Below are 16,953 nucleotides of genomic sequence, written 5' to 3'. Positions count from 1 at the left end.
CATCAGTCGTATTTGATGCTTGGTGCTCGACGTACATACATATGTCCGATAAAAACTTCTCTTTTTGTTTACATTACTCGCAAGATGGGCAAGCATCGGTAAAAATTGCACAATGTATTCAAAAACACACAATAAAAAACATGGGATACATTTTTATAAGTAAATTGATATGCTTGTATTCCGTGCGTTGTAGCGTATTTATAGAGACGTACCGCGTAATATTGACAACAGTTTTTTATTCGTAAGGGCCCTTCTATTATTATTATATTTCTCTGTATAGTACATGTTAAAAATGTTATTGTTACTCTTCAAATGAATATTTGATTTATTCTTCTGCTTTGCAATCGTTCATACAATAAAACCATCTCTTCACTCTATGTTTATATACACACATATATACCTACACGTGTGCCATTATTTGGCGGAAAATTGCGGAAAAACCAAAGCACACCGAATTCAATCCGACATTGCATATGCATCATTACGGATGCGACAACAATGGCGTGCATATCAAAACGCATTCATCGATCGAATCATTTGTCAAATCGACGATTGTTTCCGACGTGGTCCGCGTTTCTGTTCCGCGGAACTCGCGGCTCGGAAACCACTGTTCACCTCACCTGGCGATGAATGTAGTGTGCATACGATCGACACAATGACGAATCCATCATTGTCAATTCGTGCTATGGAATAATTGTCGTCAAAATACGTATGCTCCAAATTGGATAGAGTTGAATAGGTTTTGATGATGTACGACGATCCAATACAGGGCGCGGCGGATTTTCAATGTCGTTTTAAATGCTATCATATTTTTATTCCGATTGAATTGAATCGTATTTATGTGTGTTTGAATTGATATGATTTAAATTTAAATGCAAAGTCAATTGAGTGGTTTATTGCGGTTTTATTTACGCCCGTATTTGTGCCGCATCTTGTCGTTGACTTATTGTCGTTCCTGTTGTGAACTTTGTAATTGTTCCTTTATCTTTGTAGGTCATAAGAGCGTGTTTATCGTACTTTGCTGTAATTTATATGGTTGTAAAATGGCGTCGGGGGTAGTTGAAATAAGGGCTATTGTGTGAGGCACGCCACTGTGCATCTGTCGATGCAATTTCGGTGATGAAGTGCACAGCGGGGGCACAATGGCGGGTCGATCACCAATTTGTCAGCCATGTCTGATTGGCTTGGCTCAGTATGAACTTCGAGCCGGAAGTGGAGGTCGCCATCTTGTGATCCAATCACGAAACTATCGCGAGATGTGACACTTCTCAAATTGTTTATATATTTTTTTGTCACTGTAAATGAACTTGTTTTTACTTTATTTTTTTTGGCTACTGACTAGTCGTGCGATTGTTAAACAACATGTATCGGAGACTATAATTATGCAGAGAAGTGATCGGTTAACGGAAATTGTATGTAAGACCGGAAGTGATCGTACAATTGACGCCTACATTACTTTTTCGCTAATGTAATATGTAAACGAGAGCTTTTTATTATTTTTTATTGGTTTTTATAAACTGGTGCAAAGCCGGTAGAGGCGAATGTAATTTTTGTACTTACTTTTAATTAATTTACAGTAGAACCTTGATTATCCGGACTAATTGGGGATGAAGGTAGTCCAGATAATGAAAAATCCGAATAGTGAAAAAATCTAAATTAAAGGAAAAGACGTGTAAATTCAGTTTGAATAGTTTTTATTTGTCCACATTTCCATATATAATAATATGAAGATGAATATTAAATTATTCTTTATTAAGAAATTCAATTATGGATTTTTTTATTAAAGCTGTTATTTTTGAAGCTGACAAATCGCGAATACTTTTCATACAATAGTGGACCAGATATTGTCTGTCCAGACGATCGTCTATGAATGAACCACATAAAAATACACTCTTCGACTCCTAATTTTTATTTCATAACCTTACGCTTTGAGCTTCCATATTCTGACATCAAAGAATCAGTAAACTTCATAATTTATTCACTTTGTTTTTTTTTATATCCGAGGATGTTAACGTTCCAATACCATATTTATTTGACAAAAAACGTCCTAATACACTATCAAATGCATTGAAATATCTAATTTGTCTTTTAATGATAATGCAATACGTTTTCTTTTTGTTTTATTTTCGATATCGGTAGTATTAAAAATATATATTTAAATCGCGATCAAATTTTCAAGTAATAAACGTCCTTTGAGTATTGAATGTTGAAGACACCTGACTAATTTCTTCGTCTAATTTTCGAATTTTTATGTTATGCATTTCAAAGCAGCAAAATCTTAAAATTTCTGTTTTTTTTGAACGATCCGGATAATCGAGGTCTGTATTGTATAAAAAGCAAATGCAAAGAAACACTATAAATATTCATCATCATTCAATATATGATAATTATACATTTTATTCTAATTTCAAATTGTTTAAATAATAATCTATTTTTATTCAAAGCAGAATGGCTGCGCATTTGCTAGTTCCTTTTACAAATCTAAACCGTCAATTTTGCATGGTTGCCTTTTAGCACACTTAGAATATAACTTGCTACACGAGATTCAGACACTCTTCCCGTAACCTCAAATTATATTCCTTTGATACATACATAAGACAGCTGTCAAAGGTTTAAAGTAACATGAAACATAAATTAGGTACAAAACAACAATCGAAATTTCTATAATTAAATATATTATATAATATATAGCCAGCAGTATGGCTTAATGGTAGCGTGTATGTTTAGCACCAATTGGTTAGTGGGTTCGATCCGCCATGCTGCTGGTTAGATTTGGGGATATTTGTGACTCCAAATCGATCGTTTGTTATCATAGTTTGCCAATTTTATCTGATCATTGTTGAAATGGTTCCTCGAAATTGGCAAAAAATCATCTTTCCTGCTGTCACAAATCTTCTGTATTTATTGTGTGTATAATTTGTAAAAAATATATACAAAATCTAAATCCATAGATGTCTCAAAGGATTAATTCTGTAATTAATTCATTAATTAATTGTTGTTTCATGTTCTTCAGCTTCTGGAAATACATTGATTTATAAAATAAGGAAATGCTGCATTGTTTCTAATTAATTGTCCATAAAGGCGCATTGGGGTATTCCTGTCAAGCCTTCCTGGTATATATCTATGTAAAAATATAATAATAAAATATTCGTATCTACATCTTTGTTGTTAATATTTGGATTTTATCAAAATGATAGTTGATTGACCACATATGTACTTTGTAATTTATATGAATGTTGGTTTATTAAATGGAATCAACCTACATTAATTTGAGATAAAACAGGTATATACAACCATTTCATAGTCTTGTCCAGGAATCGAGTACATAGTTAATGATCAATATAATCAATAACATATGTACATAATAAGAAGTTATCAGAATCATCATGCACGATAAATTATCAGTGATTTATGTAATAATAAAATGCTGCATTGTTTGTAATTAATTGTCCAGGAAGGCGCATTGGGGTCTTCCTGTCAAGCCTTCCTGGTATATATTTATGTAAAAATAAAAAATAAATATTGATTAAGGAACCTTGTACTTAGTACTCTGAAATGTAGAAAATCTTCTATACCTGTGTAGATAGGTGCATAAATATATGCAAACTTTATTTCCCATTCGATATGTTTTTTTTTTGTTATTTGCACGGCTATCGAATGTGATGCAGTAATTGGCTCATATACGTATAGTAGTCACCTGGTTTGAAATTCAGTCCCACCACTTTGGTTATTACATACTTCGTTATAACCAAACTTCGAATCCGTTCGTTTGAAGTGTCCAATCAAATTCATATCCACAAGCACTCTCTCTCTCTACCTATGCATATTCCATGGGTACTGTTTTTTACTGGTAAATTTAATCGGCGAAAGAGGAGGGGGAGGAGAAGGAGGAGGTGGGTGGTGGTTAAGGGGTCTCATTACAGACTAGTTGGGGGTCTGTGGTCCACTTGTGAAACCACACACGTACCCGGCCACCGGACCTGACCAAATTGCTATCCAGTTAATTTCGACACATGTCGTTAATGCTCGCTTTTTTCTCGCTCGATTCACGGTGGCTTCCACTTCCTCGTGGTGGTCTACCACGGACCCATTAAATACCCCTGGCCGGGGTACCGGATCGTCGGCACGCGAGCCTACCTATGTAAGTTCCAGGAAGTACTCACTTTAATCATATCGAATTTGCTCGCTTGGTTTACTTGAAAAGTTGAGAAAGAACAAAAAAAAAAAAATTCTGAAAAATTACGATTATATGCATACATAAGTGATTTGATTTTGATTTTTAAATGGTTTTTATTATTACTAAACTATGTTCACTATACATCTTATATCTATTTTAATACCTACTGATCTACTGATCATTTTCTATATTAAAATTTTGATTTAATTTTGTTAGCAATCTTAGTATTATATTGTTCTAATGTAAATGAACACCATAATAGGAAAAATAGATCAAAAACCTATTTACAATTCTTATAAATACTCATAATACATCTAATAATACATATTTATATGCCAAATTTTTAAAACAGGCTTCAATAGAGACATTCCTTAAATCACTCTGTACAGCGAATAAAACATTTCTCTCCGAAATTTAGTTTTTGTATAATAATTTAGCGTCTCGCATATTAATGCAAGAAGATTTTTGATTTTTAAAAGTTTTTTATTGTTAATAAATTTTGTTCACAATACATCTTATATCTATTTTAACATCTACTGATCATTTTCTATTTTACAATTTTAATTAAATTTTGTTAGCAATCATAGTATTATATTGTTGTAATGTTGTTGTACAGCATAATAGAAAAAATAGCTCAAAATCCTATTTATAATTCCTATAAATGCTCATAATACATAATATTAATTAAAGATTCTCCAAAGTCCATGACCTAAAGCTTGTGTTTAGGTAATCTGTGTTTATACCTGAAGGATATAGATATTTTATTGTAATCACCGAGACTCTTCACAAGTGTGTTAGTATGGCTATTATTGATTCTGTCATAGAATCTACTGGTAAGTTTGTTAGTAATGTCTGTAATAGCAAGCAAGATATGCTAACCGCTAGTCCATGCTGGATCAAAAATGCCACTTTGCCTGAAGAAAATGATCTTAGATCAATGTGTTTTGCCAGTGATGACGTATACATATGCAATTTGGACATTGATCGTCAAGTTGTGAGAGACGTATCACAAGGGTTGTGGATATAGTGGATAAAGTGAAGAGATTGAAATGGCGATGTGTTGCCCACGTGGCTAGAAGAATGGACGAAAGAAGTGCTTGTATGATACCCGAGAGAATGCAAAAGGGTAAAAGGAAAACCGCAGGGAAGATGGGTAGACGAAATTAGTGAAATTTGTGCAGTGAGATGGATGAGAGTTGCGCAAAACAGAGACGAGTAGAGAGGCCTTCATCCAGTGAATGACGAATGGCTGTAGATGTTGATGATGATATTTAGGCAGTTACTTGAACTCAAATACAAAAATCAAAGTTGATACCTACTAGTCAACAGATTCTGAAGTAAGCGGTCCTATATTGAAACTTCATTTGCATCTAGTCGACTCATTATTATAATCGATCACTAGAACCTTTTTTTAGTCGAAAAACACAGAAAAAGATGCATTTTCTATATCCACGATTTAGTGTTTATAATTTTCAGTAACCGGTTCTTTTATTACCAATATTTTAGACTAAAAGAGTCTTATTTAAAAAGTTATGTATATATTTTTATTTTCAAATAAATATTGGATTTGTAGATGAATATTTTTTTTGATTGGAAAATATGTGGCAGAAACGTATTTTATTAAAATATATAAACATTTTAGTAACTGTTTTAATTGAATAAAATTAATCTACAATAAATGTATGTAGGTAGAACCATTACCTTATTGGGTCCAGAGTTGCATCTTCAGGCTTTTACAAATATTTATATGTATGTAACAAAAAAGGTATTAAAAATAGAGTATAATATGTAGATTTAAAATAAATAATCGAAATGTGTCTTATTATATTTTTTATGTTCGAAAGCTAAGTGTTGTTGTGAAAAAATGCATTTAGTGTATTTATTAGTATAATTTAAAAAATAATAATTATAAAAATGTATTTGAAACATATGGACGTGTAGTATAATATAAGAACAAAAAATTTAGTAAAAGTTTGGCCACCGAAGCCCTAATTGAATAATAAGGTATGAAAACGACGTGGTTTGGTTTAGTTAGAATAAACAAACAAAAAATAAATAAAAAAGAGAGAACACAAAAAAAAAAAACCTAAATCTAAAGCACACACACTCCAGGTAGCAGGCACGAAATTATTTTACGCTCGTTATCTATGGTCAATAATGATATAATCTATGGTGTTGTTGGCGCTCCAAACCAACTTTTTTTTCCATAATAAATTATTTTTTTCCGTCGATATAAATTTAAGACGTGAGAGCTCGTCTGATGAGTTCATTCGGGTGAAAATTTAAGCGCACAAAATAATTAATAAATAAATAAATTCACAAACAAATAAAAAACTAAAACTTTCAAGTTGAATAGAATTTTTTCTAGACTACTTACATGCTTTCAATAAGAGTGTCAACATTTTGATTTTCACTCATTTATAATATGTACGTAAAAAATCCATAAATTAATTAATAATTATGGTCGATGGTAGCCCTGTAAGGCATGGGAATATTTTAGTCGGCAACGCGGTCTTGTAAAAAGAAGTATTTTTTTAATCAATGGGGATTGATCTCGGCGCCATATAGATTTTGTCAGTTAATGTGTATTATCATCGCTTTAATCGATTATACAGGCGTATGCACAGGCCGCCACGAAAGTAACTGCATTGAAATTAATTTCGTAAAATGTTACAACAACATCCATCTAACGAGCAATGGCGATGTGATGTAATTACTCATCAAAATTTATCGGGCATTGGAAAACTACGTACATATGATCTGAAATGAACATCACTATCCTTATACACTATACATTTAATGTATATGATAACAAGAAGCAAAAGCTATATCAAAACAATATTAAAATGACAAAAATACAGAAGAAATCATAAAAAACGGGATTTAAACATTTACCTAAATCAGTTCCATTTTCCATAACGGGACAATGTGCCACAATATTGATTATTGTAAATAAGTTTTTGATCTATTTTTCCTATTATGCTGTATATTAACATTAGAATAATATAATACTATGATTACTACCCAAATTAAATTGTAAAATAGAAAATGATCAGTAGATCAGTAGCTATTAAAATATATATAAGATGTATAGTGAACATAATTTAAGCATTTAAAAATCAAAATCAAAACAATATTGATTCGGAATGTTACACTAAATTCTGTCATTCAGTGGATTTTTAGTTTTTCCTGGAATTCTATGTTGAAATTTTAAATCTTCAGCAACTTGTTATGTTAAGCGTTTTCTTCTAGCAATGTGTTCATAAACTATTTTTAAAAAAAATATTTATCGTAAATTATTTAAATCGATCTTAAATATTCAATTATTCAATTTTAATCTCCGGGAAAACTCCAAAAGTATATATATAAATTAATGATAAATAAGACCCGATGAATCATCTGAAAAACCTAGAATAGTTTCTTAATACGTCAGAATATGACATTTTTGCCTGCTTATATTCCATAAAACAGGGATTTTTTTGTTTAAAATAAGGTAAGATACACAAGGAAGCTCTCAACTATTTTTATACTTAAAATGATGACGGGAACATGACGATTTTTAGAATAGACTGACTGCAGTGAGCGTGGCACGCTTTGCCTAGGAGTTTTGGCAAAACGGCGAATTTAAATTCTCGATAAACAATCAAAACTAATCACAATCAACCCAATTAAATAATATGCAATAGGTAACTACCGAGCACGTATTGTTTTTTAAAAACAAGAAGTCTTTGTCGAGATTAATCGATTGATTGGAGGCACAAGACGTTGCTTAAAATAGATTTATTTTTTTAATTAAAGTTCCCTAGATATGATGCAAGTTTTCCACTAGGACTAGGTACATCGTGGGAAATTGAAAATTTGCACATTCACTCCGGTCTCGGGTTGCCAGATTTCTTCCAAGTCAAACCGGGATAATATATGGGAAATAATCAACAATATTAGACCACTTAGTTTTTTCAAATATTTACATTTGGCAATAATTGTAATCATAGTTTTTAATGCATTGTAGAATACTTTCAGCTACATCTTATAGAAAGTCTATTTCTTTCATTAATCTCCATTAACGAGAATATAATTTAACTACCCATTTTTCAACAGCTATTTTTCCATTCCAATTTGTATATTGTAATTCTCTTTTTAATTTAATTTTTAATGCAACAAATTGATTGAACAAATATATGTTATTTGTTATAATATTTTTATGTATTTTCTGTATACCATTCTGGTATTTTTTCCAAGCTCATCCAGGAAAACACAGAATATTTTTTTAATGGTATATTTATTGTCCATTGTTTCAAATAATCTGTCAATATTTCATAAAACTTATTTATTAAATCCATCAATTTGTCCCTTTGAAATTTCTTTGAAAGTATGCATAATTTGAAAACTGGGAGTTTTGGGTGTCCTGAAAGGTTCGTTCGGGACACGAGGCTTCAAACCTTGGCAACCATACTTCGGCCTAATGTACGCATTTGATCATAGTGTCAATTTGTCATTGCAAAAAATTAAATATAAAATAATCCGAGCCTGAAGTACGACAGTTAGTCTATAGGTATGTAGTTTTGGATATGATGTTTATTCCGGATCTATATTACATGAGCTTGAACCGATTCTGACTAGGATTTCGATCGGTGTAGTTGATTAATCTATGTAATCAGGATTGGTTGCAGCGCCTGCGATGCCATTTTCCATGGATTGCCATTACCAGTGAGCATTGAACATTGAGTAGTGAGCAGGGAACAGTGAACAGTGAACATTGAACACCCATGGCTATGAAGTTAGTGTTGTGCGTGTTCACAGCACCCTCGGCGTTTATTGGGTGGCGCGGCCGCTAGTTTGGACGAATTATGACTGTTTGTTTTTCTACCGCGTAATGCAACTCAACTGCCCACAGCCCACAGCCCACACCGGCTGCCACTGGCTCGACGTCTTATTGCTTTTTCATTTTTAATATTTCATTTTTTACCATAGGGCCATGACAGGTTGTCCCAAATCGATACTATGTGTACGTGTACCGTGTACACTATCTTCGAAGGACTGTCACCATTTCCAAATACTTCCAAATACTGTACACCCGAAACCTTAATTTTGATACCGTTCCTTTCTTCGATATATACATATATTGAGTGTATGTATATATTGAGTGAATGTGACAATATATATCAATATATATATATTGAGTGAATGCGATAGTTGCGCTTCGACCAGATAAAACTTATTTTAAATTGACAAAATCGAGGTTTCGTATTCTCCTATTTTCTCCTCCAAAACTGGACCAATTTTTAAAAAAATTCATCATCGGTATGAGAAAGATACTTTCTGTGCACCTATCGGCGTATTTTTTTTTAAATCGACCGTTAAATAAGCACGCTGGACTCGTTTCGTGGGTGTAAAAAAAGGCGATTTTATAGATGTTTGGCGGCTCCTAGCTCCTATAAAAAATAAATAATCAAAAAAATAAAACGATAGATGCACCCCAATGGTGGATCTCCATAGCATATTAAAAAATAATTTCTCTAGTGCCATAATTGAGGAAGGGAGAAGTATAGTACGTTTGTATGGACAAGGCGCTGCTGTCCAGCCCTCTTAAGAGGGCTGGATACCCGAAACCTTAATTTTGTTACCGCTCCTTTCTTCAATATATATATTGAGTGTATGTATATATTGAGTGAATGCGACAATATATATATCAATATATATATTGAGAGAATGCGACAGTTGCGCTTTGAGCAGATAAAACGTGTTTTAAATTGACAAAATCGAGGGTTCATATTCTACTATTTTCTCCTCCAAAACTGGACGAATTTTTAAAAATATTTGATCATCGGTATGAGAAAGATATTTTCTGTGCATCTATTGGCGTATTTTTTTAAAAATCGACCGTTAAATAACCACGCTAGACTCTTTTCGTGGGTGTAAAAAAGAGGCGATTTTATAGATGTTTGGCGGCTCCTAGCTCCTATAAAAAATAATAAATTAAAATAAATAAAACGATAAATGTACCCCAATGGTGGATATCCATAGCATATTAAAAAATAATTTCTCTAGTGCCATAATTGAGGAAGGGAGAAGTATAGTACGTTTGTATGGACAAGGCGCTGCTGTCCAGCCCTCTTAAGAGGGCTGGATACCCAAAACATTGATTTTGTTGCCGTTCCTTTCTTCGATATACATATATATTGAGTGAATGTATATATTGAGTGAATGCGACAGTTGCGCCTCGACCAGATAATACCTATTTTAAATCGACAAAATCGAGGTTTCGTATTCTCCAGTTTTCTCCTCCGAAATTGAACCAATTTAAAAAAAATCATCATCGGTATGAGAAAGATATTTTCTATGTTTGTGTGCTCGTATTTTTTAAAAATCAACCGTTAAATTAGCACGCTGGACTCTTTTCGTGGGTATAAAAACGAGACGATTTTATAGATGTTTGGTGGCTCCTAGCTTCTATACAAAATAACTAATCAAAAAAATAAAAAAAAGATAGAAACATGCTTATGGCGGATATCCATAGCATATTAAAAAATAATTTCTCTAGTGCCATAATTGAGGAAGGGAGAAGTGTAATACGTTTGTATGGACAAGGCGCTGGTGTCCAGCCCTCTTAAACGGACAACCTCTCGATTTTATAGGAGCCTAAATTTTAGGCTCCTTAATGTGTTAGAGCTTTGCGCCATTGTCGGATTTTAAAACTTATGCTTCAGCAATACGTCTCTTGTAAAGGCTGTCTGGTATCTCAACATGATAGGAAGGCGTCGTGTTTAGGAATTGATCAGCTTCATGAGATTCATCATTAGTTTTATTTAATGAATATTTTTCTAATTCTATGTAAGACATATGTGGGGTAACAAGGTCGGTGACCAGAAAAATGCACTGGAGATAGTTGCTTTTTCGATAAAGATGTTCAAGGACAACTAACCCAATTGAATTCCACAAAAAAGCGTCAAGGGTGTATTTGTATGTTATCCTAGGGTGCTAACCTTCTTTTGGAGCGCCTTTGAAAATTAGAGCAATTTAGTGCATTTTTCCGGGAACTGTTAAGGTCACAGCGGTCGTTATTTGTTTTTGTTATAAAAAATCAATCAGAAAATCAGACAATGGCGATAATAGTGTGTAGTATCCGAGGAACTCTTTCAACAGTTATTCCAAGATAAATTGGCAAACTCTGATGGGATACGATCGACTCGGATGTTACAAATGGTTACTTATAGTGTATGATTTGATCGGTATTGGTACAATAAATGAATGAATGAACACAAACTTTTCACAATTTTCACGCACTATTTAGATATACTTTTTATTTATTTAATACTTGGGGGAGGCGGCGAAGCCGATAGACCTAAGGGGTTTGAATTATTTATATGTATATATATAAATTAAATGAAAAAGATAACAATAATGAAATAAAATTAAAAATAAGGGAGAAAAAAGAAAACAAGAAAAATAAATATCGAAATAGAAGAAAATACAAAGAGATAAATAATGGAACAGAAAAATGATAATTAAAATAAGGAAAATATAGAAATAATTGAATATATAGGAATAGAAGAATTATAAAAACACTTCAAGTTTAAGAAAGACATCTTTAAAAATATTGAGGATTTCAGAAATTACGATATTGTTGGGAAGACTATTCCAAATTTTAATCACTCTTTTTGAAAAGAAAGAATCTCTAATCAATTTGTTTGATTTTTCTTTTAGGAGTCTGAGAGATTTTTTTAACAAGAAGATTTATTTTCAGTTAATTTTCCTTTCGAAAATACAACGGAAAATCGATAAATTGTCATAATCCTATGCATCTGACGATTTAAAAGTACAAATATGAATTTTTAAACAACTATCTGTCTTCATATTTCGTATTTATTGACGAATTTTTTTATTTATTCTTTTGTTTTTGTAATTCTCTTCAATGTCGCCATATTGGACATTTGGTTGTTCGCATGCACGTTTACGTCTCTTCAGAGATACGATAAGAAGAGACACTAGCTCGGGGTGAGTGATCTTTTCATTTCATGGCTTTCAAAAATTCACTCTTTATCATATGCATAAACATGATTCTTTCATATTTCAAGAATTTTGAGTTTTGTTTAAAGGCGGCAAATAAACTACGGACGTCACTGGGGAAAAAGATTGTGAACAATTGTTATTATTTATTTGATGATATTTATTAAATAGCAAGCACGTTATATGTAGGTGAGTCGATTTTCGATCCAAATAGCAAAGATCTGGCTACGGTCGTGTTCGACTGTACGTATGTATATTTTGATAGGCATTATTTAAATTATTTCTAATGTATACATTTCTATGTGATTAGCGGATGTCGAAATTGAATCGAATGAATAATAATTAATAAATAAATAATTAATTAAAACAAGAGAGTCGATTGACTTGTCGACGAGCCGGGGGCTAATCACCGGTTGCGAGCGGCGCGTCCGAGGGTACCAATTTGGCCGCAAACATAAATCATGCGGCCATAGCCGGGCGCCGGCCGCGGGCCCCCCGCATTCCAGCGTCGGCCGGAGCGCCCCCCGCGGCGCCTCCGCCCCCCACACATGAATGAAACCAACTCGTCTTTCAGCCAACTTTCGCGAGTGTCGTCTTCGAGGAGATGGGGGTCGGCGGGGGGTAGGAAGGGGCATGAAGGGCAGATTCCCCGGAGGCTTCGAGGGTAGGCACGAATCGGGTCATCGTCATGTCTGCGAGGCTATTACGCGGATTGGTGAACGCGCTCGCTCTCTCGGTGGGCACGATCTGTTTCGTGCTGCGAAAAACTTTCGCTAATCGAAACGTTTGCGGACGGACCACCACGAACCGATGGGGCGTTATGGGAAAGTTTGGTTCATGGTTGTTTTTTTTTCTTTTGTTTTTGTTCTGGTTCGTTTTGACGTAATTTGTAGTCAATCTATTGCGAGGTCGAAAGGTTGACGAGGCGTTCACGAAATTGATAGGTTGATAGAGGTACAAGTATGCGGCACACGATTCGTTCACTTTTTTTGATTTTGAAATTGTAGTCATTTGCGGATTAGCCTTCGATTGGAAATTCATGATTTTATTGTTGATGATATGTTTTCAGTGTGGCCTTAAAATGTTTCGAACGAATTGTACTCCAAGCTATTATAGAGTAATAATACACTATTCTAGTGGTGTACATATGCAATTTATTTAACAGTACAATTTTAATCAAATTTTAGTGAATCGTCGGAATGAATCCTTAAAATTCAAGATTGAATACAAACTTTATGTAAATACATATTTTTAATATGTATGTTCATATGAATATGTCAAAATTTTTTTAAATATTAAATATTTCCTTTTCCTAGAAGCTTATCAAATTTTAATAGAATTTTTTAAACAAAAATGTGAATATTCGTTTTGTATAAATTATAAAAAATCAAAATATTAATGGTGACAAGATTAAAACAATATATATAGTAAACAATTAATGATAAATACGGATATCTTTATTATTTTTAAAAAAGTAACCGCTAAAAAATATCATGTAAAAAACTTATGAATAAATAGAAAATATCAAAAGGCATTATGAGATGCTTAAGATATTATTATATATCATCATCATTACAGCCATTAACCATCCACTGCTGGATGAAGGCCTCTCCAACACGCTTCCATTCGTCTCTGTTTTGCGTAACTCTCATCCATCTAACGCTACACATTTTTCTAATTTCATCCACTCATCTTCCTTGCGGCCTTGCTTTGGCCTTTTACGTTCTCTCGGGTGCCATTCCAGCACTTCTTTTGTACACCTTTCGTCCATTCTCCAGTTACGTGACTCGCCCATTGCCATTTTAATCTCTTCACTTTCTCCACAATGTCAACTCTTGTCATACATAATTCTCACCTACGTATTCCGTTTCCTATCTCTTCTTGTCATGCCAAGCATGCAGCGTTCCATTTAATTTGAGTGCATTTGACAAGATCCACATATTTGTGTTACTTTAGCTGAGAAAATTTTTGGTTTACAGTTACTCAATATTTAATTATTTTTGTTACTGAAACGTTTCACTAATATGTAATTGTAATCCTATTCAGATAATACAAAAAAATACATAAATCTGCTTAATGTTACGTTTTCAATTTTCTAACTGTATCTAAAATATGTACATATTATGTATCTGATCTGTATCGTAGTATTAATTCAAAATTACGCTGAGCTATTTTGCATATACCTATACATATGTATTTGAATATGCGAAATTATTGGATGCAACTAATTTTCGTGAATTTGAAAATATTAAACACTCAATTATACGTCCAATTATTTATTGCACTCATTAAGAATTTATGAAATCGTACCTAGTAGTGTGTAATTTGGTACGGCGAACGAATCGAATGAATATATGGCAAAACATCGATTGTGCGCCTCGTGTGGTAGATCGTTATCGATAACATTATACGGAAAATTTTATTGCGAATTAATTGGCTGTAATTACAAACGCATGCGTGACGTATGAAGAGAAAATTGCAACAAACAAAAAACTAACAAAGTGAAAAAAAAAATTGTAGGGAATAATTCGGACGAACGTGAAAGGTTTTAGTTACACGTGTGCGATGTAATCGGCGATGCTTTGCAATGATCAAAGTTCACGTGTTTGAAGTTTGAATTATGGCAAGTGTGGAAAAGTCGCATAAGCGCCATTTTGCCTACACAATGGCGCCCCTACCACGACCAACCCCAATAAGTTAGGCCGTTAGGGGTAAAAGCGCAGTTCACTATTATACTAAGTGAGTGTGTGTGTGTCTGTGTAAGACTGAAATTAGTGCTTTTGTTGTGAGAATTTCCAGTCTTTCTTATTGCGAACCGTTTGCATATCAAATATGTCAAGTCATCGGTATTGATTTTTAGTGTTACATTTGACTGGTGTACCTAGTTCAAGTTTAATCTTCACTTGGAAATTATTTTTTAAATCTTTCACATGTATTTATGCATGCATGTGGCTTGGGAATATGTTCATATATGGAGATAGAACGTGTGTAAAAACCCCATTTTTTTAGTGTAATTGTAAGTATCTATGTAGGTTTCATCTAGAATTAAAATAAGCCCATTTTTCCCGAATTCCTTAAAGATTTCTTTCAAAATTCGCTCTGTTATACTTTTCATTTGTTGTTTGGTGTCCGCACTTAAGAACCACTGCAATGTATGAAAAAATCCTCTTTTGCAATAGTTCACTGCGACTGGTGGCACTATAACAAGTGTGCACTAGGTTATATTTTCATACATTATGCAGTCTTGTTTGTGTGCTGCAAAGTGCAGTTTGCACCGAGGGGAAAATTCGCGGGTCGAGCGCATGCATACATATTGCACACACTCGCGCGATGCGCTCACGTGCAAACTGCACTCGTCATAATGAATGAACAAAGGTGCACATTTTCACTGAAGACGCCCCCTCGGCATGCACACATTTTCACGCATAACTACAAAATGGCGGCGTCTGCGAAAATCCGCTGTAAAAGCATACACATGTACTGGGGGTTAATATCTCAAGTGTCACTCCTTTCATCAGCTTTTACGATTTTCTGTAATCTTCTGTCATGTTGTATACATTATATGCATGTACATATATAAGTAGACATCTATATATAATTACTTCTTCTCTATTCGATATCAGATATCAAATAAGCCAGCAGTATAGCTCAGTGGTTGCGTTTATGTTTAGCACCAAGAGATTATTGGGTTCGATCCCAGGCTAATCTATGTAATACATATATAGTTTAGAAAGAGACTTTGTATCTTTGGTTGGGAACTAGAAAACAAAACAAAGTTTCTATGACGATAATTCAATTGGTTGAATATTATATTTTTTTCGATTCAAATAAATTTAATAAAAAACCAAATGAATATTTACTATTAGATTCGCCATGTTTAAGCTGTTTATATTACAAGCACTGAGCGAAGCCGGATAAAACAACTAGTTTTTAATATACTGCTGGTTAGACTTGGATGTTTGTGAGTCCAAGTCTATCGTTTCTTACCAGAGTTTGCACAATTTTATCTGATCATTGTTGAAACGGTTCATTACACTTGGCAAAAAATCTTGCTGTCACAAATCTTCTGTATTAATGTATGTACAATTTGTAATAAAATATGAACAAGTCTAAAAATCCATAGATGTCTCAATTAATTAATTAATTGTTAATTTCGTGTTTTTCAGCTTCTCGAAATACAGTGATTTATGTAATAAAAATGCTGCATTGTTTGTAATTAATTGTCCAGGAAGGCACATTGGGGTCTTCCTGCCAAGCCTTCCTGGTATATATCTATGTAAAAAATAAAAAATAAAAATAAATATCACTAAGAGTTTTTCAAATTACATACATAGTACCTAATTAGTGCAACTTTTCAATCTCCAGTTCTTTTTTAAATCTCCAGTTCTTTTTTCAAACAGAATCTCTTGAATACAGTAAAACTCTTCTATTTGAACTTCTACCAATTCATCCAGCTATTCGAGACTTTGTTTGATTATGCCACTTGTCTTGTCGGAATAGTGAGTAGGTCTATGTCTGTAGTATCAGATTAGACGGCGGCATTTGATCATAGGCCGTGATATTGATGTGAACCATACACTTAAAAAATTGGTATGTATGGCACACGTCGTATGCTCTTTACCTCGTTTAATGTCGAAGTGGCGTTGTTGGATCGCGTCGTGAATCAGAATTTTCATTCGCTTTTTGACGATTCGTGTGACCGAATCTATAAAAGTTTCACCGAACGGTGTAAAGCTTGGACATTGTTTTTATTACGACTATTTAATAGT

Source organism: Arctopsyche grandis, chromosome 10 (assembly GCF_051622035.1).
Source record: "Arctopsyche grandis isolate Sample6627 chromosome 10, ASM5162203v2, whole genome shotgun sequence".
NCBI lineage: Eukaryota > Metazoa > Arthropoda > Insecta > Trichoptera > Hydropsychidae > Arctopsyche > Arctopsyche grandis.
This window is presented reverse-complemented; position numbering follows the sequence as displayed.